This window comes from Anabrus simplex, chromosome 10 (genome assembly GCF_040414725.1).
Source record: "Anabrus simplex isolate iqAnaSimp1 chromosome 10, ASM4041472v1, whole genome shotgun sequence".
In the NCBI taxonomy this organism is placed as follows: Eukaryota; Metazoa; Arthropoda; class Insecta; order Orthoptera; family Tettigoniidae; genus Anabrus; species Anabrus simplex.
The window spans coordinates 129,630,556-129,643,066 of record NC_090274.1 but is presented as its reverse complement, the minus strand read 5'-3'; positions in this window follow the sequence as shown (position 1 = coordinate 129,643,066).

The following is a 12,511-nucleotide window of genomic DNA, read 5'->3' as shown; positions in this document are numbered from 1 at the left end:
GCAACATGCACTTCACGCTAGAGCAGTGATTGAACGTTGCCAACGTGCCAGATTAACGGTAAATGTAAGACGTCGTATCGGCAAGTAGGGTCCCTAAACTGTATGGTTACCGACACTGAAAAAGACCCAACAGCAAGAAAAGTAACCATAAATCAATATCTTAATATTACAGGGGAGAAAGGGTAAGGTTGCACCCTTAGGGTACGTCCTTACACGGAGAGGACTATACACTATTATTCTGGTTTAAATTACACATTTGTCTTTATTGATCGTATAGATGACATTCTAGTAAAATGTGACCAACAGTTTTTCTTTTTTGACAGGTGTCACATATTGGTGGAGCTTTCTTAGAGAAGATATGTGCATGAGTCAGTTTGCTATGGCCTATACGTATTCTAGTAATGAGCACTTGTTCTCGGCGCTGAAGGAATGAAACATCAAATTTATCTGTAGATCCACGCCTGATATCATGAGTTTCACAAATAGGAGAAAAGTCCTCTCAGTTTTAATGACTGTGTTGATGGGGTGAAAGTTCCTTTGGGGATCATTGTAAGTATCTAGGTGTTAATATAAGGAAAGATCTTCATTGGGGTAATCACATAAATGGGATTGTAAATAAAGGGTACAGATCTCTACACATGGTTATGAGGGTGTTTAGGGGCTGTATTAAGGATGTAAAGGAGAGGACATATAAGTCTCTGTTAAGACCCCAACTAGTGTATGGGACCCTCACCAGGATTACTTGATTCAAGAACTGGAAAAAATCCAAAGACAAGCAGCTCGATTTGTTCTGGGTGATTTACAACTAAAGAGTAGCGTTACAAAAATGTTGCAAAGTTTGGGCTGGGAAGACTTGGGAGAAAGGAGACGAGCTGCTCAACTAAGTGGTATGTTCACAACTAAGTATTTTTTTATTTTCACCTTGTTGACACACTAAATTGCTTAAGGCAACTTGATGGTTAAAAGTGGTACATGTTTCGTATATTATAAGTATCTTCAGCCACATAACACTGTTTAGATGACAACAAAGTATCAATGCTTTAGAGGAAGTGTCCTTAAAATTAATTAAATTAAATGGTATGTTCCGAGCTGTCAGCGGAGAGATGGCGTGGAATGACATTAGTAGACGAATAAGTTTGAGTGGCATTTACACTGACTGACAGTGCAAATGCAACACCAAGAAGGAGTGGTCAGAACTTTATGCCAATTGCAGGGTAGACTGACGTCACTGAGGTATGCTCATGATGTGAAATGCGCCGCTGTGCTGCGCACGTAGCGAACGATAAATGGGACACGGCGTTGGCGAATGGCCCACTTCGTACCGTGATTTCTCAGCCGACAGTCATTGTAGAACGTGTTGTCGTGTGCCACAGGACACGTGTATAGCTAAGAATGCCAGGCCGCCGTCAACGGAGGCATTTCCAGCAGACAGACGACTTTACGAGGGGTATGGTGATCGGGCTGAGAAGGGCAGGTTGCTCGCTTCGTCAAATCGCAGCCGATACCCATAGGGATGTGTCCACGGTGCAGCGCCTGTGGCGAAGATGGTTGGCGCAGGGACATGTGGCACGTGCGAGGGGTCCAGGCGCAGCCCGAGTGACGTCAGCACGCGAGGATCGGCGCATCCGCCGCCAAGCGGTGGCAGCCCCGCACGCCACGTCAACCGCCATTCTTCAGCATGTGCAAGACACCCTGGCTGTTCCAATATCGACCAGAACAATTTCCCGTCGATTGGTTGAAGGAGGCCTGCACTCCCGGCGTCCGCTCAAAAGACTACCATTGACTCCACAGCATAGACGTGCACGCCTGGCATGGTGCCGGGCTAGAGCGACTTGGATGAGGGAATGGCGGAACGTCGTGTTCTCCGATGAGTCACGCTTCTGTTCTGTCAGTGATAGTCACCGCAGACGAGTGTGGCGTCGGCGTGGAGAAAGGTCAAATCCGGCAGTAACTGTGGAGCGCCCTACCGCTAGACAACGCGGCATCATGGTTTGGGGCGTTATTGCGTATGATTCCACGTCACCTCTAGTGCGTATTCAAGGCACGTTAAATGCCCACCGCTACGTGCAGCATGTGCAGCATGTGCTGCGGCCGGTGGCACTCCCGTACCTTCAGGGGCTGCCCAATGCTCTGTTTCAGCAGGATAATGCCCGCCCACACACTGCTCGCATCTCCCAACAGCCTCTATGAGGTGTACAGATGCTTCCGTGGCCAGCGTACTCTCCGGATCTCTCATCAATCGAACACGTGTGGGATCTCATTGGACGCCGTTTGCAAACTCTGGCCCAGCCTCGTGCGGACGACCAACTGTGGCAAATGGTTGACAGAGAATGGAGAACCATCCCTGAGGACACCATCCGCACTCTTATTGACTCTGTACCTCGACGTGTTTCTGCGTGCATCGCCGCTCGCGGTGGTCCTACATCCTAGTGAGTCGATGCCGTGCGCATTGTGTAACCTGCATATCGGTTTGAAATAAACATAAATTATTCGCCCGTGCCGTCTCTGTTTTTTCACCGACTTTCATCCCTTTCGAACCACTCCTTCTTGGTGTTGCATTTGCTCTGTCAGTCAGTGTATAAAAGTAGGAAAGATCACAATATGAAGATAAAGTTGGAATTCAAGAGGAAAAACTGGGGCAAATATTCATTTATAGGAAGGGGAGTTAGGGATTGGAATAACTTACCAAGGGAGATGTTCAATAAATATCCAATTTATTTGAAATCATTTAGGAAAAGGCTAGGAAACTACAGATAGGGAATCTGCCACCTGGGCGACTGCCCTAAATGCAGATCAGTAGTGATTGATTGATTGATTGATTGATTGATTGATTGATTGATTGATTGATTGATTGATTGATTGATTGATTGATTGATTAGGTTCTACCAATTTACATCATCATATCAATCACTACTGATCTACAGTTAGGGCTGTCACCCAGTGGCAGATTCCCTATCTGTTGTTTTCCTATCAAAGGAAAGAATTACTGGGTACTGTTTAAGGATTTCAGAACAAAAATCCAACAAGATATTAACTGATAAATAACTTGCTACGTAGCTGTATCCTAATTATAAAACAGTGGGAATAACAGCTAACTATGGAAATGTGTAGTTACACTGAGTACGCCAATGCACAAGACAGATTATTATTATTACTACTACACAGAAACCAAAGTTAAAACTGCATTTAAACGATCAAACATCAAAAGGACAACACAAGCATTATACTACACTCATGTTCATAAAAACTAGAACACCTTGAGAGACTAGAGACAGGAAGTTCATAATGTTCTGAAGAAATAAATAGCATTTGAACCATGTCGTCCCTCAGGTTCAAGGTCCACATCGATATCTCGGCGCACCACCACCAAGGTAATGGATCAGTGTGACTTAAGCAGACGTGTATGACGCCTCGCAGATGTATGCGAGAACCGTACCTTCAAATGAGTGAGTTTGAAAGAGCACGCATTATTGGCATCGGAGAACGTAATGACCTGGCGAGTTGGCCGTGCGGTTAGCGGCGCGCAGCTGTGAGCTCGCATCTGGGAGATAGTGGGTTCGAATCCCACTGTTGGCAGCCCTGAAGATGGTTTTCCGTGGTTTCCCATTTTCACACCAAGCAAATGCTGGGGTTGTACCTTAATTAAGGCCACGGCCACTTCCTTCCTATTCCTAGACCTTTTCTGTCCCATCGTTGCCATAAGACCTATCTGTGTCGGTGCGACGTTAAGCAAATAGAAAAAAAAAAGAACATGATGCATCCATCCAGGAAATTGCTGCTCGTATGGGATGAAGTGTGTCGGCAGTGCAACGGGTGTGTAGAACACAATGAGACGGGTCCGGTCGCACCACCCAGAGCACCCCCTGAGAAGATTAACATCTCATTCAAATGGCACTGCAGGACACATCTGCATCCTCTTTGGCTCTGGCACAACAGTGGAACACTATCAGGAGTGACAGTCCGTCGCCATTTAGTATGGTCTAGGTAACCAGCACGTCATCCACTTCTCTGCCTACCTTTGACTAATGTGCATAAACATGCTAGACTGCAGTGGTGTATGGAAGGACCTCACTGGGGACAGGAATGGCACAGATAGTGTTTTTGGATGAATCCAGGTTGTGTTTGTTTGAGAATGATGGCTGCATTTTGGTTTACCGCAGACAGGGGGAGACGCATCACACTGACTGCATTCGCACAAGACATACAGCGCCAACTCAAGGCCTTATGGTGTGGGGTGCCACTGGGTACAACCACAAATGACAGTTGGTCCGTGTCCAGGGCACTGTGACCAGTTTGACCTACGTGAATGACATTCTACGATCCGTAGCCATACCCTTTCTGCACGACACCCCAGGCGCCATATTTCAGCAGGACAATGCGCGGCCACATGTTGCTGCACGAACACGTGCCTTCTTGTTGTCACAGGATGTCAGACTGTTGCCCTGGCCTGCCGGATCACCGGACTTGTCGCCAATCGAAAATGTGTGGGATATAGTGAAACAACAGGTGCGGTGCTGTGACTCAATGCCAACCAGCAAAGATGAACTGTGGAACCAGGTGAATGCAGCATAGATGGCTGTATCCCAGGACGCCATTCGTGCCTTATACGTGTCGATGCCGTCACGCACGGAACGAGTTATCAGTGCCTACTAGGCAACAAGACACATGCTGAACCTAGGCGACTGAAATGCTAATCGTTTCTGCAGAACATACTAATGAACTTGTCCTGTGAAAATGAACTTCCTATCTCTAGTCTTTCAAGATGTTTTGTTTTTTATGAATGTGAGTGTATAATAAAGCAGGGTATAGCTATACTACAATTCTAAACTGGACTTTATGTATCCTAATATTACAATAGGTTAAAGAAAGCAAAAATAATTAAGTTGAAGCTAAATACTTAAGTTGGTTTCTTTTTTAAGATAACAGAAATTAAAACTACCTTTGAATGCTGAATGAACTTGGGTGCAAAGTACAAAATATGCTGGAGACTTGGAACTACAAATAATTGGAATACAATCATCAACTTCTTATTACTTTTGTTTTCTCGACTACTCTATACTCTTTTGTTTTCTTCCATATCCCATCATCAGTGCAATATCTTAATATGAAGAGCTGCAAATAATATGGGACTTATCGTACAACTTCTGGGCTGAGGTGAGGATGTCTTGTCCTATCTCCTGGGTAGACAGTGCGCAGTTTGGATCCAATCTGGATCTTCAAACCACCATAGAGTGGTGGGAACATTATTATGACGGTGGGTGATTAACTTGTCTGCCTCTCTGTTTTAAAAGTAATGTGTGGCGTATTGACTTTCTCTTCATGGCATAAGCAAGGATCTATGTTTGTAATGGCATTATTTGAAGATCTACACCTATGTAAGTTAAATGTAATGGATTTATATGCCACTTCACCAATCCGGTAAGTCCACACCATCCTGAAATTAATTTAACAACTTCTAAATCACGATTTCTGTGTGAACAAGACTTCTTCAATGTGTGAAGGATTCAAAATGCTGGAACATACCTCATCTATATTTCAACTGTTAGTCATACGCCATGACATCAAGTGTTACATCAGTTTGTTGTTGTTGTTGTTGTTTGAGTCATCCGCCTATAGACTGGTTTGATGCAGCCTCCTTGCCACCCTATCCTTTTCATTTCTACGCAACGACAGCATCCTACATCTGCTCTAATCTGCCCCTGATCTACCCCTACCGTTCTTACCCCTTACACTTCCCACAAAAATGTTTTGTGTGTTTGAAAATTTCCTTTGGACTGGCGTCCTTCTCACTTGTCCGTACTGTCATCTGAAGGTGAAGAAGTTGAAGAAAGGAATGTAAAGAGATGGGATTTAGACAAGTTGGAAGGAAAAGGTATGAGGAATTGTTTTAAGGAACATGTTGCACAAGGACTAAATGAAAAGTCTGAAGGAGGCTAAGTGAACAGTCTTGAAGAAAGGCTGCTAAGAAATGCAAGATCATGTAAGAATCAGTGGATAACTAAGGAGACACACAAGTAGAAGAAACAAATATGAAGAGGCTAGCGAGTGGCGTACCTGCACCTGCTCTGTTGTTTGGATCAGTTTGATGCAGCCGTTCATCCCATACGATGGCCTATCACTGTGGACTAGACTTGGCTAGGGTGTGTATGCTTCGAGACCAATCAGCTGTCCCGATGCCTCGACACAACAACGCTTCACTGCTTCGTGTGTCATGTCGCGCAAACACATACTGAAATAACAAATAACGTACTTCAACCTATTCAATACAAATAAATAAATAAGAAATGTAGAGTTACATTTCTATTTAATTATAAGCGGAAGCGGTACCAGTTTCGACCCCAATCTGAGTCATCATCAGCTGAATAAAATGCAAAAACAATGCATAGATAAATAAGAAATTAAAGAATGAGTCTTTCACAAAAACTGTTGAAGAGGCAAAATAAGAAGATGGGGACTGGCACTGTGCGATTTTAAATCATAAAATCTAGAAGAAGTAGAAGGTCAGTCACTTATATGAATTACGGCGCGATCATCTGAATAGTAGCACAACACACGCAAAGTTCGGCACTGTCTCCAAATGTTTACGAGAAGAGGTCCGGCATGAAGTCACAACAAAAGAAGTCCAAAATAGTGTTGAAATCGAAGATTGAAGCGAATTGCTAGCTCCTGAAGATCAGCGCAACACAATCAATGTGCCTTCAAATGCCGACGGAACTCAGTTAATAGCTTGATGATCCAGTCCGTAATTGTTTCGGTTGCGAAAATGTGTGTGTATACAGGGTGAAGCGGAATTCGCAGCGCAGCTCCTCACATGCCAGCAATAAAAAATTGTCTCACAAAAGTTCGTCCTGCGAGTATATCCGGGAGAAAAAGGACGTTGAAGAGTGGCAATCTGGCAACACTGTAACCACATTTAGGGTAACTACCTCTGTCAGCACATATTAATCGTGCTGTACAGTTGGTGCAGTGGGTAGAGTTTGGGTTAACATACAGAAGATCGAGGGGGGTCGATCGTGGTTTGAGGCGTATGTTTTTATTACGTAAATGTAGTCCAGGTGGTATGGTATCTGGCATCTTAATCATCAACAGCGAATGCAGCGCGTCCTCTAGAAACCCTTTCCACTTACATATTACGATCCTAGAAATGCACGAACATTCGTTTTGATTGATCAGCTTTGAAAGACGCCCTTTCCACATCATGGGCGTGAATTTATTCGCACCACTTCATCTACTAGATGCGTTACGTGTTCAGCGTTACTAAATTTTGTAAATGTAGGATACATGTGACCTAAGAAATGGTGTCTTACTTTATTACAGTATGTAATGTCCGATGGAAATTAAGAAATAAAAAAGTGCGTCTCAACCCAGGATCGAACCCTCGACCTCCTGCATGCTAACCCAAAACTCTATCCACTGCACCAACTGTACAGCACGATTAGTACATCCTGACAGAGGTAGTTACCCTACATGTGGTTACAGTGTTGCCAGCTTGCCACTCTTCAACGTTCTTTTTCTGCCCGGTATACTCGCACAACGCACTTTTGTGACAGACATTTATTTATTGCTGACATGTGAGGATTCGCACTGCAACACCCGAGTGCGCAAATTTCACTTCACCCTGTATATATGTATATAAATAATACAATTTAATATAATTGAAGTATAAAGGTTAAGTTTATGGGAGAGATATCTGAACCCTTTGAAATCAAGACAGGTGTAAGGCAAGGAGATTGCCTATCCCCACTGCTGTTCAATTGTGTCCTGGATAAAGTCATCAAAGAATGGGAAAAAGAATTCACAGAAAAAGGCATTAAAGACCAAATAAGGATAGGATACAAGAAAGAGAACATCACTATCAACTGCTTAGCATTTGCTGACGATCTTGTACTGTTATCAGAAAATATTGAATCGGCAATAATACAAGTTAACACTTTAAAAGAGGTAGCAATGAAAACTGGCCTGCAGACATCATTTGAAAAGACACATTTCATGACCAACATTAAAGAAGCCCCAAGATACATAGTAACAACAAACAATGATAAGATAGATAAAGTTGTTAAATTCAAATACCTTGGTGAGATTATACAACCTAATGGGCTTGATAAAGAAGCAAACCGCGAGAGAGCCAGAAAAATGGAGCTTGCATTCCACCTTACAACAAACACATACAACAAGAAAGCGATCTCTATTAGGACACTATCAGGCAGTAATTCAAGCAGAGTGCTTGTATGCTTCAGAATGCCTGGGATTAACAACCAGGAAAGACATTGAAGAAATTGAGAAGAAGGAAAGAAAGATTCTAAGAAAAATCCTCGGTCCAAAGAAATGTACTGACACATATCGATTACGCAGTAACAAAGAAATATATAAAATATGCAGTAGGATTTCAGATGTCATTCGAAAGCGAAGAGTTAAATTTTTTGGACATATTTCAAGAATGCCTGATAACAGACTTGCCAAGAAAATCTTTAACCACTTCAATAAGCCCAATAGGAAAGGCAGCTCTTATGAAAAATGGTTTGTTAACACGAAGAAGGATTTGCAAGAAATGAACATCACACATCAAGACATCCACAATAGAACCACCTTCAGAAACAAGTTACACACATTTAAGGGTTTCCTAGAGCCAGAAACAGCGACCAAGAAGAAACAACAATGGACGGCTGAAAGAAAAGAAGCAGCAAGCAGGAGGATGAAGGAGTACTGGCGCCAAAGAAAGTTTAAATCATGAGGAGTTATTTACGTGGTCCACAGCTGGCCAAAATCGATAGAAGAAGAATTATTGAAGTATGAAACTAGGATCTTGTAGATTTTTTAGAACAGTTTACGTCAATAGATCTATGAGTGATGAGGGGATGGTTCTTGATCAGCTTCTCAGATCTCAAGGTCGCAGCTTCAAACTCTGTACAGGTGCTTTGACATTCCATGTATGATGTCAGCACTTTGTGTCTAACTGACAAAATTCATTAAAAGTCGGTCATTCTGTACCGAGTAATAAGTAAATTACAAGATTGTGAGCAACTGCAACATGACCTCAATAATATCGTGAGTTTCAGTAATAGGAAAAGTTCTCTCAATTTTAATTACTGTGCGTTGGTGGGTGAAAGTTCCTTATGGGGATCATTGTAAGTACCTGGGTGTTAATATAAGGAAAGATCTTCGTTGAGGTAATCACATAAATGGGATTGTAAATAAAGGGTACAGATCTCTTCACATGGTTATGAGGGTGTTTAGGGGTTGTAGTAAAGATGTAAAGGACGGCATGTAAGTCTCTGGTAAGACCCCAAACAGAGTTTGGTTCCGGTGTATCGGACCCTCACCAGGATAACTTGATTCAAGAACTGAAAAAAAAAAAAAAAAAAAAAAAAAAAAGCAGCTCGATTTGTTCTGGGTGATTTCCGACAAAAGACTAGCGTTACAAAAATGTTGCAAACTTTGGGCTGGGAAGACTTGGGAGAAAGGAAATGAGCTGCTCGATTAAGTGGTATGTTGATACAGATATTGATTTCCATAGCGAACCTGAAAAGTTTGTCCCGAATGAGTAAATTTATAATACCAATACAAATAGTCCATTATTGGACGTTATAAATTTTACAGCTAACTCATTCCTGGTTGCCAGCGTTTTGCCCCAGTGTGCTAAGTTGGTAAATAGCACACCCACCACGACGCATGGCTAGTGCATACCGTGGAGGCCACTGCGTAGGCTACTTGAAGCCACCGGCAGTGCCAATGCACTATGAGAGACTTTGTCTCATTACCAAAAATTGATGCCTGCTTGGCCATCAGGTGATATAGATACTGATTCCCATAGGAAACCTGAAATATTTGTCCCAAATGAGTAAATTTATAATACCAATATAAATGTCCAGTAACTTACCAAGGGAGATGTTCAATAAATTTCCTATTTCTTTGCAATCATTTAAGAAAAGGCTAGGAAAAGAACAGATAGGGAATCTGCCACCTGGGCGACTGCAGATCAGTAGTGACTGAGTGAAAAAAAAAAAGAACTGAATAAGAGACATCTAGTTTACTCTGTCATCAGGTAAAGAGGGAGGTGAAGGTGGCCTACATATGACATCAAATTGAAATGCCTACACAATTATTATAATAATATATGACAAATGGGAGAACCTCTGTGGCTCAGGTAGCAGCGCACCGGTCTTTCAATGCTGCATTCCGTGGTTCAAATCCTGGTCACTCCTTGCAAGATTTGTGCTGGACAAAGCACAGAAGGGACACATTTTTCTCTGGGTACTGCGGTTTTCCCTGTCATCTTTCATTCCAGCAACACTCTCCAATATCATTTTGTTTCATCTGTCGCGACAGAGGAGGGCAAAGGGCTTTGGCAGCCGGCGCAATTCCTTTCCTCGCCGCTAGATGGGTGCTTCATTCGTTCCATTCTTGACCCGGTCGAGTGACTGGAAACAGGCTTAGGACAAATGGCTGACAACATTTGAAGGTCCCCCCGGAATAAGGGTCTATGCCACAAAACTAAAATGTTCAGGAAACAGGAAAAACGTCTGAATAACGAGAAAATGAAAAATATATATTTTGAATTAAATCAGAATGCTTAAAGACCACTTGAAAACCGAATGATCACAAATTAACCTTATTAATGTAGAAAAAAAGCACTTTCTCAATTTGAAATCATGGAATAAGGGTCTAAACCACATTTTCACAGTTTAATACAGTGTTACTTATTGCGAGATGAATCACTTCAAATCATTATAGAATCCTCTGAATTCTTGAGACATTTAGTCACACATCTTCAGTAGGTCATTCTTTTTTCTTTCTTAATGGGCAGAATTGAGCCATAGAGTTGTGGCAATTCTTGAGGCAGGAATAGTGGCTGATTACGTCTGTTCTTGACACCTTTAACTAAGGCATACCTTTCCCGATGAGCAATCAGATTGTGGCATCTTCGCATAAACACAGATGTGGGGTCACCTTCAGAAAACTTCAGTCACATTCCTTCAGTAACCTGGAATTTAGGGTCTTTGACCAACATTTCGCGCCTTTGAAATCAGAACTCTGGACAGACAGACTAAACATGCCTGAAAAAGTTATTTTACAAACCTGCAGTGAACTACTGTCACTACCTTTTGCTGGAACGTGGTATTCAAAAGAAGGTTTCCGACGTGAAGTGGCATCTGTTCTCTGATTACACCTCCTTTTCGGTTCAGAGATTTTGAGGCACTTATTCACAAGAAACAAAGACTGCTCATTAAGGTCTATGTACACTACTCCCCCTTTCCACAGTCAGTGAGCTGAATACACCCATTCTCGTTACAGAAATCTGGATCATACACACGACCCCGAAACAACGAAGAAGCAGAAAATTATTATAATGATATACCCTATACCATTTTTTTTGTTATTTGCTTCACGTCGCACCGACACAGGTAGGTCTTGTGGCGACGATGGGATAGGAAAGGCCTAGGAATGGGAGGGAAGCAGCCATGTCCTTAATGAAGGTACATCCCCAGCATTTGCCTGGTGTGAAAATGGGAAACCATGGAAAACACTCTTCAGGGCTGCCGACAGTGGAGTTCGAACACACTATCTCCCGATTACTGGATACTGGCCGCACTTAAGCGACTGCAGCTATTGAGCTCGGTCTATACCATTTTACCGTAATGATAATTAAATGAATGGTTTGTATAAGGCATTATGTAACAATGACCAAATATATTCTAAGGATCTTCCTTAGCACAACATAACCCATTTATTATAGACCCTTATTCCACTCAGCTGTTGTGGCCTCGTTTTTGCTTCTTTTATAACGCCTTTCGTTGTTGTATAAGCCTCACCCCTATTTCGTTTCTTTTTACGTTCATTATCCTTCCAGTTATCCATACTTATCTTAGTTTTTCTGGTTTTATTCAAGTTTTTTAACTCGTTGGACGAAACATTCAACACACTGGCATCCATCTTGAATGAGTGGCATAGACCCTTCTTCCAGTCAAATTACGTGTTTCTGTTTAAGTTATGACTATCATAGTTCGTATGCAATAGCCTGAGATGATATAGACCCTTATTCCGCAAAAAAACTCAACTTGCTGAAAAATGTGGTTTAGACCCTTCTTCCGGGGGGGGGCCTTTATTTGCTTGAAAGTTAACAGAACGAGTTCAGGAAAATGGAGTTGTTCATTATCGATAATGAATGAGGAACTGACCAAATTTCCTTTCTTGGAATCATAATAAATGGGCAGAGGACATTCTAAGACACCATGAGAAAGAAAAAGGAGGATGTCCCAAACAGTTGGCAATTTTGAAATAAATAAATCTTAGGTTTCAAAATACTTAATCATATTTCACAAAAGTGACATAACAAACCAATGCAATGTTTACACGTCCAGCAGAATTCTATTTTTTTTTTGGAGACATGAAGGTAGCAGAACTTTGTCCCTCAGAAGTTCTTTTACTTATCAGGGTGTCTACAGATACCACCAACCTGAGCCAGGATCAAAGCTGCCAAGAAGACTCTTGCTCTACGACCTGAGCTACTCGG